At 44.2% G+C, this 15,949-nt stretch overlaps 1 protein-coding gene across 4 annotated transcripts in view; it reads right to left on the reverse strand.

Moving 5' to 3' along the window:
- Positions 1–15,949, reverse strand: part of LOC121596432 — a 102,598-nt gene that overhangs the window by 67,416 nt on the left and 19,233 nt on the right. For 3 of the 4 annotated variants that reach the window (XM_041921386.1, XM_041921385.1, XM_041921383.1), the window contains exon 1: positions 2,594–2,744. The exons of the other annotated variant lie outside the window; for it this stretch is intronic. The gene's annotated coding sequence lies outside the window, so the exon portion shown is untranslated. Of the gene's footprint in view, positions 1–2,593; positions 2,745–15,949 lie in introns of those variants that run through there. 4 annotated transcript variants of the gene reach the window in all.

Below are 15,949 nucleotides of genomic sequence, written 5' to 3' on the forward strand. Positions count from 1 at the left end.
TGAAATAGTATTGCAAACAAAAACCGTATGCGTAATAAAATAATAAAAAATAATGTTTTTTATGCAATGCAATAATCAATCAATTTAAATTAAAAATAAATTCCATGTTAAAGTGTAAAATTAAATAGAGTGAAGGAAAGTGCTATAAAATTCGATTAGATAATCATTACAAAAACATTGTGAGAGAATAATTTGGGTTACTAAACGAGAAGTAGAGGAAAAAAAACTCAATAATGGGAATCAAACAGAACAAAAAATCTTGATCAATTTCATTTGAAGAATCCAGCATTCTATTGGACCTCTTTGGTTGAATTTCCCATTTCATTTTTTTTAATCAGGTTATTAATATTATTATTTTGTTGTACATCTTTTAAAAACACATCTCGATTAGAGTTCTACAAATTCATCCTTTGTCATCGTTTTACTGCTACGCCTACAGGTGTTGAAGAAGTAAGACACCGTGTAAGCCTTATTTGCATGACTGTAAATCCAACTAGAAGGCCATTGTACCTCCAAGAACAACTGAAACGTGACCATATCAACCATATTCATTCAGCTACTGCCATCAAACATGAAACATATCAATTAGATGTGTTCGAAGTAAAAGCTTCTATGCCACTGAAAAAAAAACAACCCTCTGTCCCAATAGCCTGCTGTTACAGCAAAAATACCCCGTTTACGCCTGTTTCAATTTCGCAAAGTCCCCCGAATAATATGCAACCACCACCTCCACCCAAGCTTACTGCCTACTTCCCAACAAAATAGTCCCAAAACCACCAAACCGGGGTTGCCGCCTCATTTGTTGCCGACACTGCCACCTTCTTCATTGCAACTTTGTAACCAAACTTTCGAAAAGATCGTAACATTCTTGGAGCAACAAAAAAGACTGGACCTCGGTAACACGAAACTCGCCCACCACGGCTCACGTTTTGCGCTCCTTCAATTATTTTGCCAAACCTGCTCAGTTACGTCGGCGTTTGGGCGCTTGCATTTTCGCTTTCTTTTTTATTCTCCCACATCAATGGGACGGTGGGTTCTGTGTTGCCGATTTGCCACAACCAGACGACGACAGACGGTTTTCCAAGAAACAGGTCAAATGGGCTGATACCACAAAATCACTCTCGCGTGTGTGTGTGTGTGTGTGTGTGTATAGGGTGAGTGAAACAATCTTGTCCACGGATCAAGACCAATGTTCAGTCACAAAAGCATGTTGAGGTGGCCTTTCAACGAGTTTACAAATAATAAACACGACAAAAGCCGGACATTGCACAGCACCGAGTGGTTGGATTGTTTCTTTTTTTTTCTTCTCCCCCCCCCCTCCCCCACCGAAGTGAACCGAAGTTGTCAGATTAACTCGAACCGGCTTAAGACACCAGTGGAGATCATTCAAATTGCCCCATTTTCTTGCAGACCAAAACCAAAAACACTAGAAAAACAAGCACCCTTTACTTTGTTTTGACCCACAGAAACAGGGAAAAAACAAAAAACAAAAACACAAGTGGATTGCAGTGGATCGTGAGCAAACACGGAATGCAGCAAATCTTTCGCGTGCAGGTGCATTACAACAACCCACTCCCCTTTCCCTTCCCGTGTCCCGTGGGGGTTGTATGCATCGCAAAGCTGCAATCGATCGCCTAGAAGGCCAACCACTCTGTCTGCGGCCAGTGTAATGTAAGAAGCCAACACTCAACATAAACACACACGCGCGATCTGGTCGTCCAAGATCGTCGTCTGATTGGCATTCGCTTTGGTTTTTGGTGAAGGCATCCCGACCAACCCGGGCCGTCGTGTGTGTGTGTCGTGGTCGCCAATATCGTTCGTTTGCCGCAACAAACCAATTCCTTTTACGAAACGAAACGTCGATCGACCGTTGGACGATTGTTTGCCGTGGCGGGGAACGGAAACGCGGATTGTGTCCCCCCAAAAATGGGCACAGCCAACCGAAACCGGGAACACCGGATCCCGGCACGCACCCTTGGCCCCCGTACGTGCGTGTGTGCGTGCTTCTACTACTCGAAGCGAGGTCTAGAACGCGCTGCAATACCACTTTATACGGCGAGAACGTGGTTTGCGTGTGTCGTTTCACTACACACACCTCATGCTCCCGATCGTTGTTCGATTGTCCGGCGACCCATCTGGTCGACTGGTGATGGTGGCAGTGTCACTGACTGGCAATGGCTTTGTTCTTCACCTGCTGCTGCTACTGTGTAATGTGTTGTCGGATCACTCTTTTTTTCGGCATTTTTATGGTTCGCTTTTGCTTCGATACGGTTTGCACAATCGCTCGAATTTACATTTCCTGCCGATTTTAAAGCACTGTCAAGCGATCATGTATCGATCTTCCATTCTTGTTCACACACCAAAAAAAAAAAAAAAGAATAACCAACACACACTCTTTACTTGTAAACCGTTTTATCGCTTGTGTACTTCAATTTCATCTCAATCTTTGCACTTTATACACACATTTGCACATTCCCTATCAGTTTCTTCGACAATAGCTGCTTTCCAGACCATTCGCACCTTTCCCTACACACACACACGCGCACATTAACCCTTTTTATGTAGATAAAATACCACAAATCAAGAAATTCACCTTGCTTTAGTTTGCTTTTGTTTTTGTGCTAACGCGCTACGCCGTCACTGTCGAAATACCACGCCACTAAACTAACGCCACGGAAACGGAGCGGCGCCTGTACACGTGCGAACCGTTGAACGCATCTAAATGAAATGAGCGTCGGAGCTGTCTGTGTGTGCACGCGCGGTTCCGGAGGCAGCTCATGCCGTTGCAAGCCCGGGGCAGCAGCGCTTTTGCCTCCGCGCTAGACGGTCGGGCACTCGCTGGGTGCCGCTCGGAAAGCTTCGTGCGCTGGGGTGAGTGCGCAGGGGAAACTGAGCGCACGGGTGAGCTACCGCGCGGGTTCCAACTGTTGCAACGGTTTTGTAGGGAACTTCCTTAAATGGATGTGTTCATCAGAAGCGCAATTAAACTCAAAATAAGATACAAATAACAACGAAGATAAACAGATGGAGTATTAAATTAGTTTTGATGTTAAGTTGAAACACCTTTAAAAGAAATAAATCAAATCTGAAAGAAATGTCATAAAGGAAAACCGCACCAGCAGAACTATTACCTAAAAGTTGCACAAACCCTAAACAATATCGAGTGTAGAAGAATTTATTTTAATGATAATGAAGTCTTCTTTTTCACATTGTCTTTAACGACCTTTTACCTTTAAATATTTGATTTGTTGCAAAGAGTTTGGTTGGTGCAAAGAAGGTGAATAGGTGATTGTATTTTCAATGTTTTGAAATAAATCATTCATTTCAAGCTGCAGATGCAAAAATGCAGATCAGGTGAATATTAATTATTTTCGTTCACAGTGGGAGTAGCTCATATTTCTTCAAAAGATAGAATATAATGAAATATTTGCTAAATCATTGTAAAATAATGCCAACAATGAGGTATAACGAATGAAAAATTAATCCTGATTCTACCTCACCCTTTCTTTTAAATGTCAAAAGGAGCACAAATTAGACACTTTTTATTTAAAATATCATTTCTGTCTGGTATCTTAAAGGGATAATTGGTAGTAATTAACAAAAAAATCAAAATACTGTTTAAAACTTTCGAATAAGATAACTTTACCAAAAAAAAATTGATTTTAACCAACTTTCACTAACCAGGAGTTAATCAGGAGTTAGGAGTTAACCAGGAACTCAACAGTCTTAAGGGCAAAGCGTTAAATGTATGTTAGCTTGTGAATGAAATGACAAAATTACTATGTTAAAAAGATGATTGATGCAATTCAAGACCATTTTAAAAATAAAGGAAATAAACAAATATTTTTTTTTTGCAGAAAATATCCCAGTTAGTTTGGAAAATTAATAAAAACAAACAATTTATGATGCAAAGCCAAATTAAGATCATCCCAAGAACTTCTTCTTCTATTTGGCGTGAAAGAAATCAAATTTTTTCAGAAAATATCCCAGTTAGTATGGAAAAGTAATAAAAACAAACAATTTATGATGCAAAGCCAAATTAAGATCCTCTCATGAACTTCTTCTTCTATTTCGCGTAACGTCCTAAGCGGACATGTCGGCCTATACAGGCTTTCGAGACTTAATTCATTACCACACAGCCGGATAGTCAATCCTTGCTACGGGGAGACGGTCCATTCTAGGCTTGAACCCATGACGGGCATGTCTTTGAGTTGTTCGAGTTGACGACTGTGCAACGGGATGAGCCAAGTACTATTCATGAATTGAATAAAATAAGACATAGTAGCTCTCAAAAATGTCGAAAGGTTCAGAAGATCAAATATGCTTGTGTATAGTAATGCTAATGTTGCTTATGAATGCAAACTTAACACCAGAGTCAACCAAAACTTGGCCAACCGCCAACTTCTGTCTCAAATCAAAACAAACGAATGCAACCCTGTTGCGCTTCATCCAGTCTCTCTTTCTCCCACATACACCCACCAATACGCTGCACTCACTCGTGCGAACTTTCTTCGCGCACTCAGCATAGCAAACACTCGTGGCGAGTGTCGCTGCACGAAGCTTTTACTGCAGTGCGGCGGAGCTTTTCCTGGGCGGGGTGCAAAGCGGCGGGAATTTTTTTGAGTGCCCGCGAGTACCCCTATCTGTTGCTTTCGGAAGTAGCTGCACCATTTATGCTGTGCACCACACCTGCCTCACCCATCACCAGCGCCAACAGCAGCAGCAGCATCGAACCGTGTGAACCTTGACCGCACCGTCGATATACCGAACGAGCCTACCCGGGCATTTTCAGCTCTCGATGACGCGCACTCGTACGCACGATGGGAGCCTGGTTCGGTCGCACACACTCCCGTACGCTACACGCGGAGCGAATAATTGAATGGCGCGATTTTATGATTACACTGGCTAATGTGTTGTCTTCTTTTCAGGCGATGCTGAAGGTCTCATTTTTTTTTTGTTCGTACTTTCCGATCGATGGCGAAGAGGTGGGGAGAATGCACCACCCAAACATTGGTTAAAGGTCGGTTCCGATACAACGGCACAGTATTGTTTGTTGCTGCTTGTTGATGTTGTTGTGGCACAGCCCTGCTCGTCACCCGGCGCTCGTCACCCGAGCGGTCGCGGGCTGGCCAGGGCGAAAAATTAAACCAATCATTGCCCTGCTCATTGATTATGTTTGCAATCGAACCATTGAAGCTTGGACACGTCCATTGTCGGCGTGTCGTGGCCACGGCTTCGTGCCAGCGGGCCCGGCTCAAGGCGAGCGCGTACAGTTATTGTAATTCGTTTCATAACTGTTTGCAACTGGCGGATCGTTATGGTGCGGTGCGCTCGATCGACTTTGATCGGAACGCGTTCGGCAAAACTGGATGCCTGGGGACTGGGAAATGGTAAAGCGCCCCAGAGGAGCGCCGCAAAGTTTCGAGCAAATGCAATTAAGCTAAATCTTTTGCTCGTTTGCTGGACGCTCTTGGAGCATCGCGGGCAGGGCGCACCTATCTTCGTCATTCGTCTAGTTTGGTACGTCCGCAACCATCGCACGGACAATGCAAAGTTCGTTCTTGTTTAGCGTCCGGTACAATTGGTTGCCGGAGCCGAAGTTCATAAGGCCAAGTTCATTGGCTGGCGCTTTTTTTTTCATTCACGAACGCTATAAGAGAACGATAGAGTGTTTGGCGGAATATTGCGCTAGCTCTCACTATTAAACAATAGCGCACGGCGCGTTCTGTAGCAACATTCCATTGCCGTTCTCTTCTGCTGTGTCGATTGTTATCTCTTCCTTTGAACCTCTTCAACCCATTCGATTAATCTCGTATCGATCTTGCCCTGTAAGCGTTCAACGCGTTCAATCGTATCTTGCGATGCTTGGCGAAGCTCTTGCTACGGGAAATGATGGACCTACAGAGTAGTGATGGGTAAATACGATTTTTTACCGGAGTCGGATCGATCCGACTCCGGTACCCCTCGGAGTCGGACTCGGAGTTACTCCGGACTGTTTTAACGGGGGGGGGGGGGTGTTGAGGGGGTGCGCACGAGCAAACCTCCGGACTCATCGACTCCGAGTCCGGATCAGTCACTCCAGATCACTCCGGATTACTCCGGATCACTCCGGATCACTCCGGATTACTCCGGATCACACCGGATCACTCCGGATCACTCCGGATCAGTCTAGATGACATGTGTAGCCGCGTAATTTTTTTGTCTCTTTAGCTTGTCCTTGCCTTTAGATCCTGATGAGTGAAGCATGCATACCTTTTGGGTACGTTCGCGGTATAAGCTCTGTCCCTCTCATGTTAATGGTGAAGATAGAATCGTATGCCATCGGCTGTGCATTCGGGCGTGGGCAGGCCCGTGGACGCCGTCTGTTCGCAGACATTCAGACTCATTCGGACTGATCCGGACTGATCCGAAGTGATTCAGAGTGACCCGGACTCATTCGGACTGATCCAAACTGATCCGGACTGATCCGGACTCATTTCAACTGATCCGGAGTAATCCAGATTGATCCGGAGTGATCTGGAGTGATCCGGAGTGATCCGGAGTGATCCGGAGTGATCCGGACTGATCCGGAGTTTATTCCGGTTGTGATCCGGAGTCGGAGTCATATTTTGCGCACCGGAGTCGGAGTTGATCCATGACTCCGCTCCGGATTACCCATCACTACTACAGAGCTGGGTCAATTTTATGAGCCAAACACGCTCGTGCTGACCTTCTGCCCAAGCTGACCATTTGTTGCGGCAAATTATCTGCCAGATCAAAAATAAAAAAAAAACAAAAACGAAGCAACATTCTTTACCGAAGCGTTCAAAGAGAGGCAACCATTTTTATCTCACCAATCGATCAAAGCAGATGGATGCTCCCCCAACATGCAATAAAAGTGAATCATCTCACAATTTCCTCCACTTTCTGCACATCAGCGGCCGGTGTGGATGGATTTTTGGGGCCAACAAAAACCCAGCCTCCCCCCCCTCCCCCTGCAAAGCAACACCTCAATCGGGTTAAAATTTCTCCTAATTTATCGATTTCATCGCACACGCTGGTCCTCCAATCCGGCCACACCGTCCACGGGTACGGGAAAAACGAAGGTGAAGGTTAATCAACTATCTATATCTAGCGTGCTGCGTCTGACCAGCTGACTTCCCGCTGGGTCTTCCAATGTGTCAGTGGGGGGAGGGGAGGTTTGCAGGTTTTTCAGGTTGCTTTTTTAGCGTGCGATTCGATATGTTTTTAATTTTTCGCCTCTTTCTCGTTGGCAGGAGAAACAAAAGCCATCACAGCACACTTTCCGCATAGGCGAAAGCATAAATCGTGCTATTCGTGCGAGAAGATGTGCTATTGGCTTGGATAAAGGGCGATGCAAGCTGCAGAACTGGTATGGTGGAAACGGAGAGTGACTGGGCTCATTTGTAATCAGCTGGCGATAGTGATCTTCTTGTGTTTTGTGTTTTGCTCGTTCGCTCGCTAGCCTTAACCCTGATAAATCCCTCACCACCTTTGCTGCGGCGGGCCGGGCACTCAGAGGCTGCGGAGTGGCGTGCTGTGGCACTCACAACAAACCGACGCCTGACCGAACGAGCCTTTTGACGGTGCGGCGGTCAAACTCGGCTGCTCGATTAAATTCGCACGGGTATGTTTGGAATTTAACGGTTCTGATGAAGTGATGAAGCTTTGCCCCCAAACGAGCAGAACATTTCACCAGTAATAGAATCGCTCCGGGGCAAACATTACTGACCCTGCTCGGTTGGACTGGGCTATCGTGCTTTTTAGCTCTTCTGCACGAGGAGAATTGGTAGTTGGCAAAACAAGATTTTCAGCGAGCAGATAAATCAGCAACAACCAAACGATCTTTCCCATTTCGCAGCGTAAAAACAACGAAAGCACATCTCGACGGGCTAACGAATCGTTGCCAATTAAATTGCAATATTTCCATTCCTTCAAAATAGCTCGCCCGATTGCTCCATAAATCAATGACGTTCCGGGCACTTCGCTGTGTGTGTGTTTGTGTGGATGGGATTAGCAGGCTTACTAAGGTCGTCGGAGCTGCTGGTACTTTTCCATTAGCTATTCTTACGCACAACCACCTTTCGGACGGTGCAGGTCGAGCGCGAGAAAATGAAGCTAATAAAGTGTTTTGGGGCTGGTACCGTTTTTGGGGCTCGGTTTTCTCGCAGCAACCCATCAACTCGCAGCATGATTGATTCACTGTTCAGTCGAGGCGTTCCGGAGTGCGAGTGCGAGCAATTCAAGCTACACTCAAGCCCTCAAGATGAGTGGCCAGAGCTCGCCGCAGCCGAAGCGAGGGTTCGTCGTTTGCTCGCGAGCGCAAACCACACGCGACCAAAAAGCTCTCATTTGCGGATGCCCTCTACCGACTGTTTGGTAGAGGCTCTCGCGCGCTAGAAGCGAAGGGATTGCTGGCTATCGCTCCCCGCAAAGGTATTACCCAGCCGCACGAGTAAACTGGTTCGCCTTTTCCATCAACGAGCCGAGCATGAACCGTATGCCCAGCCAACAACGACGTCCGTGGCAGACCCAAAAAAAGAGATGAACCCCTGGAGGCTAACAGCAGCCGCAACACCAGACTGTTGCTTCCCTATGCAAAGTCCGCAGCGCTCTGTGAAGCCTTGCAGCTGGGTCGGGGTTGATTCGGTTGTGGTTTGCCTTGGATTTGCTGCGTTTCCGTTTTCCGAGCGCTGATGGGTTGGTTTCCGCTGTCAGCGGCAGCCACTTGTTTGCCTCCCCGGGCGCAGCCGATGACGACATCGTTCCAAACCACAATGCTACGCACCGGAACAACAGCAGATTGACCTGCTAATTAAAAACCTTCCTTCAAAACGCACCGCCACCCTAGACATAACTGATTGTCGTTCATTGGAAAGCTCTCCCTTCCTTTTTTGTTGTCTTTACGTGTCTTTGATGATATCCGATTGAATGCCGTAATGGTAGGAAGATGAAAAGGATTCCGGCACTGGTTCTGCATAGAGCGGTATTTGCAATCAAGACAAACACATACATACGGACGCAGGTAGAAGGACGATGCTCAACAGCATTCTGCCCTGGTTTGTCCTTGGTTCGTTCGTGAAGTACTTGGGCTAGTCGTTATGCACTTATGGCCAAAGGCAACCCAAAAACAACAATCTCTCTAATGGACCATTGAGATTTCTAAACGAAGTCGAGCGGTTTCAATTCGTGGAAGCTTGCAGCAACACAAAACTGTTATCTTTTCCAGCGCCAGGTAAAGCACGCAAGGTGCAAGGGATGCTCGAGGATGATCTAAAGGTTATCCATAACCATAACAATAATTACGACCAGAGCAAGAAAGAAACAATAGCATCATAAAGGTTTAGGGAGGCGAATGGGATTTTTGAGCGGAAAGTGGAAGTCTGTGCGCAGTAAAAACATTGAACGAACGGTCATGTTGGCAAGATTCTGTTCTGTGGATGGTTGGAAACATCAATGGGAGAACGTAGGGCCGAGTCAGATGCAGAGCGGCTGTGTTTTTCAACTGCAGATGATTATGTTCCTTCTATAACGACGGGAAAGGCTTTGAAAGCTTGTAACAATATTTTCATAGCACGCAATGTAAACATTTGAGCCAAAAGCAAATCAGCATGCTTGTTGCTAAAAAATCATACAACAACTAGCATTATTCTTATATCATGTTATCAACATCGCTCATAGCCATTTGTTCTGGTATGCATCGGCTCTGGAAGGAATGATATAAATTTAACGAAGAAAGACCTGGGAACTGAACATCATTCATAATTGATATCGAGTCTAATCCATTGGAATAACTCCTTATGAGCCGTATTTGGAAATAACTTATGGTCAAACCCTGAAACAAGATTTCTTCATACGGTTACGGTTATGGTTTTGGATGTAGAACCAGAAAATTTTCAATTCCAGGTTTCAAGGGATTATCGATTATCTATCTTCTCAGGAAGACATGCTGAAAGAAACAGTTTGAAAGAACTAGTAACAGGCATCAAGCAAAGCTAATAGAAATCAGGAAGTATGATGCGATATACTACTTCATAAATTATGATTTAATCATGGCAAATTGTTTAGTATGTATAATTCCAAAGACATCGAAGACTATAGCATATTTTCTTGGATAAATTATGTTAAACACTCCGAAATGTTTAAATGAATCATTTGAAACCATTCTATCAAGTGAATATCTAGGTTTTACGACATACAATGTCAACTACCTTTGCTATCTTGAAGTATATTCTTAAATCCAAGAGAAAACAAGCTCATAAAAGCTCTAATCGACGACTATAGTCACAGTGATGTTTAGCTGATGAGTCCCAGATCAGCTTTTATGGATGAGAATTCAATCTCATCACTGCTACTACTCCTTTGGGAATAAAATATTAAGCTTGAGTTTCCCTTTTACCGTACAAAACCCTGGGGTTGCTTAATAAATAAAGCAATAAATCAATTTGTAAATGAATTATTAAAACTAATTACCATCTTTGCCTCACGGATTTTGATCTAACCCTGGGAAAAGCTGTAACCAAAAGCTGCAGATGCATATAAATTAAGATGAAAAACAGTTGACAAATTTCTAAAATATTTGAATTATTTTCAAATTCAAACCGCTTCCAAATAGGATAAAAAAATTCATACTTTTTTACGAATTTATTAACCTTTTGTTTCTGTGGAATTATTTGACCTCCATTTCATTGATGCAAAACAGCACCTTTAATGCAATCCATCGTGTTATGAAAGTTGAGTAAATCTTTGCATCAGAAATACCAACTCAAAAAAACCAGCAAACACAACGTAAAATGTTTACTCACCGTTCTTTCCGGAATGAAAACAGATGTTCGTGTGCTAATCCTTTGCTTGCCTTGGAAAATTCAGTGGAACGATTTCACCTCTTCCCAGAACACACGGCAGAGCTAGGAAAGGGAATAATATTTACGGCCAGTTGGTGGTTCAAAACTTTCCCAAATCTTCCACAAACGTGATTAACTGGAGCACATATACACACACACAGACAGTTCCGGTTGGCAGTCCAGTCCGACTGCATCGTGCCAGCAAGCTTGTATTTACATTTTAAGCTAGCAAAAAGCAGCCAACGATCCTGTACAAATCTTGTCGGATTTTCACAGCACCAAAGCACCACGGCACGATGCTGAAAACCTGCACGATCCTTAACCAGCTGGCCAGCCTGGCCAGCCGCCGCCGAGGGATGGATCGAAAACTTCAAAGCCGCAAATGCGGGATATCATGAGGCGGGAGGTGCGAACACTTTCCACCATTCTTGCCCATACCCGGTCGGTGGGTTCCCTTTGCAAATACTGAAGCCGCACACTTCCAACCGAAACGAACGTGACCTTGGACGGTGGTAGGTTGCACACTGAAATCGTGAACACATGGCGTGGAAACCGAGTTGCATTCGATGAATCGTTGCACCCTCAACAGTTGCACCGAACCGAGGAGAGGATGGCGCAGTGCGACGAACGACGAAATAACGACCATCGTGCCGCATCAGACCTCTACCATCCTCGCGCGCGCGCGCCTGTTATCGCCTCATCGCTTCTACGCCGCCGGCTAGTAAACGGTTTCGCGCGACATCCCCCCAAAAAGGGATGAGCGGCTCCAAAGAAGGCAAGCAATAATTAAGGGCTTCCTGCGACTGTTTTGCAGCCCGGGCCGATGTGCGGGTGGCGATGGCGTGTGAATCCGTAGATTATACGGTGAAAGGATAAATCCTTCCCCAGACCTGCCACGCCACACGAGATTCACTGAAGTGCACACAATTGGTTTAGAGTGCGCCTTCTTTTTTTCTTATCCTTGGATTACCTATACCGAGCTTTGTTGCAAGAGTTGGCTTACAGGGGAGAGCAAAAAAAAGGTAATACTATTCCCCACGAACCATTCGTTCACATCTAGCTAGCTTTAGCGTAGAGTCAGTAGAGGTCACATCATCCACAGCATCTCTTCCCGCAACACAACATCGCCGCAGAAAGAAGCAAAAGCGAAGCTGAGCAAGATGAACGGCGGGCTACGTTACGGCCGTACCGACGGAAGCAGTATTTTAAAATTCCACCGGGATTAATTCGTTCATTTACATTCAACCCGGGTGCCGAGGGTAGAAAATCTGCAATTATCCCTCCTGACCCGGGACCTGAACGGCGGGAGGACGCAAAAAAAAAGGATGAACCAACCGCTCCCGAACTGCTCGATCGTTCTGATGAAAAGTGATATTTGAGTAATCGACCAAGCAATTGGATTATAATGGTAGCAGCATCGACCCGACGGTAGCCCGAGGGTGGAATCGAATCTGTTCTCTGCTCATTTTTTGTACGTTTCAACCGAACCGGGTTCGATTTTTCCTGAGTCATCATGCGCGCCGGAGAAGCACCAGCGCGCTAGAACGGAAGTACTTACACCCCGGACCCGACTGGCACGGCCATATTCGCTCGCAGGCGTAAAATCTGCTGACGGACTTCATCAACTATCATCTTCACCACCAGCATCATCATCGTGATCGTCTGAGATCGATGCGAGAGGTGCTTTTTCTCCCTCTTATTTTTTTAATTTCCTTACACTATACACGGTGGCATTTTTCTCACGCTTTTGGGGCATGAAAATTTTAACCAACCCCCCTCAAAAGGCTGTGTTCCTCTGCTTCCCAGTGGGGGCCGGGTGCACGCAATTAGGATGTTTGTGATTATGTTAAAAGAAGTGAAACAAATAATTGGATTGCTTCGGTTGCAAGTCATGCGAATTTGTGCGACTGATAGAGAATGGTTGGGGTGGGGGAGAGAGGAATCGATTTGGCAAACAACATCAACAAAACGCACGGTATGTGTGTGTGTGATAAGGAAGGCGAAGGAGGTAGTTTGCTTTGCACACTCTCGCTTTTTTCGCTCGGTAAATTGCGCGTATGATTTCAACTGGTAGAGTGTTTCCTTTTTCAACGACTTGTGAGTAAAATTTGCACAATTAAATTCTTTATCAAAGTATGTTTTGATAAGATTTTTTTATTGAGTCTTCAAAAAGCATCAAACACAAAAGAGGAGTTTTGGTTGGAGTGCTGATTTGTATGAAGTTTTGAACACATTTTTGCAAAAATAAATATTATATTTGATTTACAAAAGTTTTACAAAAGATTGAAAGTCATTAGATAAAACTAAGTACGGAGCTAAAATGGCTGGAGATTTATATCAGAGACTCAAAAGAGACTGAGTCTGACTCTTGAGACTTTTGCCTCAAGAAACACTTTTTTCTATTTCAGTTATATTATTTAATTCATGTTAATAAGCGTATTCATTTTGAAAAAGATACGTAAACTAAAATGTGGAAAATTATGTGTATGGTTTCCTTAATTTATTAACTTACTTAAACCTGCTTTCCCTTTCTTATTTACACATGTATTAATCTACTTAGCCGGTCTCATGGTACAGTCGTCAACTCGTACGACTTAACAACATGCCCGTCATGGGTTCAAGCCCCAAATAGACCGTGCCGCCATATGTAGGACTGACTATCCTGCTATGGGGGGAAATCAATAAGTCACTGAAAGCCAACCCCACAAGTGTGTTGGCAGGCCTTGACCGGCATCGGTTGTTGAGCCAAAGAAGAAGAAGATTAATCTACTCACTTCATTACTATCCTTTTTACATACTTATTTACATTATTGGTTACATATTAAATCACCTGCTGTCTAAATTTTGTTTGTTACTTACTTCATTATTTAGTTACTAACTTTACAACTCACTTACTTTCTTACTTACCAAGTTACTTACATAGCTACATACATATTTTCAAAGTCAATGTTTTGGTTATTAACTTACTTCCTTATTTATTTAGCTTCTAACTGTCTTACTTACTCAGCTTCTAAATGACTTACTTACTTATCTAGTTTCTCACTTACCTTACTATATACTTGCTTGCTGACTTACTTTATTTCTTATTTTATAACTTACTTAATTCATTACTTATTCACTTAATAGCTTTCTTATTTACCTACCTACTTACATATATACTAAGTTACTTACATATTTACTTACCTACTGATACACTTTCATTAGCATTGTTTTGTTTAGTTACTTAGTTAGTTAGTTACTCACTTACTCACTTACTTACTTGCTTATTTCTGCTTGCTTCTTATTTTATTACATGCTTACTTTTTCTTCTTGCTTACTAATCATCTTACTAATGCTTATACTTATATTTCCAATCTATACGTCCTCACGTTTTACCATTTTAGTGGAATTATTTCCACATTTCCGTAGGTTTTCAGTTTTATCGACCTAAATTCAAAGACAATTATTGACTTTTTATAGTGACATGCATCTAACACGATGAGTAAGATCGTATATGCATGGAGATATCATGGAAGGCAACAGAGAGCCATTAAATTGCGTAGAGAGCAATTGATTCATTTTATTGCAAAACATCCTACCCATCGAAACGATTTATGAGCCGAACAAGTATTGAAACAATTTTGCAACATCTAAGTGCCAACTAAACGATTGTGGGAAAATTCTTTCACCCGTTCCTTCCATCGATTAAAGCCACACGTAAGCCCCACCGGACGGTATTGCGCTGCGACCATTAGCGATCGAGCCAATAACATTTACACGCGCTACGTGCCACTGCAGCTTCCGTGGCCATTGCACACCCCGAAGACGTTGTATAATGCATTCCCTCCGTAACCTTAGCACGAATAATTAGAAAACACAGCGCCCACTGGATAACGCTTTCGCACCCGGTTTCTACCACCCGAGGGATACTCTACCCGTTCTCCTCTTTGCGCCAGTCTGCAACTAGCAAAAGCAACATTCAAAATTATGAGACATCTGCGTCCAGGCCACCGTCCGCCGTTCTATTCGATCCTCAAGTGCATTGCGCAATTTCGCGACCTTTGAACGATCTGCCCGGTGCGCAAGCCGTGGCTAGACGTGGTGCACCGTTTCGCCTCTAAAGCCACCAATGCTTCGGCCCGTCTCGAATGCTCGTTACTTTTCGCAGCTATATTTAGCGCCCCGGTGGAAAACTCGTTTCTGTGTTTGTGTTTGTGTTTTTTTTTTTGTTTTTTGCTCTTTTAACTGGAACCCTTTCCGCGCTTTGTGCTGCAAAGGATGGCGTCTTCGTGGCCACTGCAGCGCTCCCAAATGCAACTTTTAGCTGCAGCTGGCTGTGCAGTGGTAGCACCATCCCGCGATTCTGGTTCGTGATGTATCCCTTCCAGATTGTGTTTTGTTTGCTGGGCCGTCCCGCCGGTGCTGCTACAAACGCACCGTGCTTTACACGGTACCGGTGACCGTTACGGCGCTGCTTATGGCAACGAGTCACCAGCAAACGCTCTAGTCTAAACCCCAACCAACCAAAGGTCTGCAGTGGTACATTGGGGGGTGAAATCAAGCGAAAGCTAACCCAGTTTTATTTCTGTTCAGTAACGGTCGAATCACAAAGCTGGGTAGAACAAAGTCCGAACGGTTTTGTTGGGGTCAGAGCGATGAAGTTCGGACGCAAGCTGAATGTGGAAGGGTTCTACGTAGGCTCATATATAACTTTGAAAACAAAGCTATCGAGGACTAGCAAATTCATCGTTTTAATGATATTTTGAAATAAGTAATACTTATTAAGGTAACGTACAGTGAAACCAATTAGCGAATCTGTAATTATACCATTCATTTCTATTCAAAATGACATCAAACAACTGAATCAAAGCTGCCATAAAGCTCCTATCTGCATTCAACACACTCTTCCTACACTACATCTGACGTGCATTCGTCTGCTAGTTTGTACCCTATCTCACGAGCTATTGTAGTCCAGCCAGAAGAATCTCAGAGCAGAAAACACATCACGCCGTACAGCAACCAAGCCCTTGTGCACGACTTTACCATAAGCAAGCGTAGACAAAATGTGCTGTAAAAAAAGGGTTATCCATCGCTACATGCTGTGTGTTAGTTTATTAGCAAAACGA

The sequence above is a fragment of the Anopheles merus genome, chromosome 3R (assembly GCF_017562075.2).
Source record: "Anopheles merus strain MAF chromosome 3R, AmerM5.1, whole genome shotgun sequence".
NCBI lineage: Eukaryota > Metazoa > Arthropoda > Insecta > Diptera > Culicidae > Anopheles > Anopheles merus.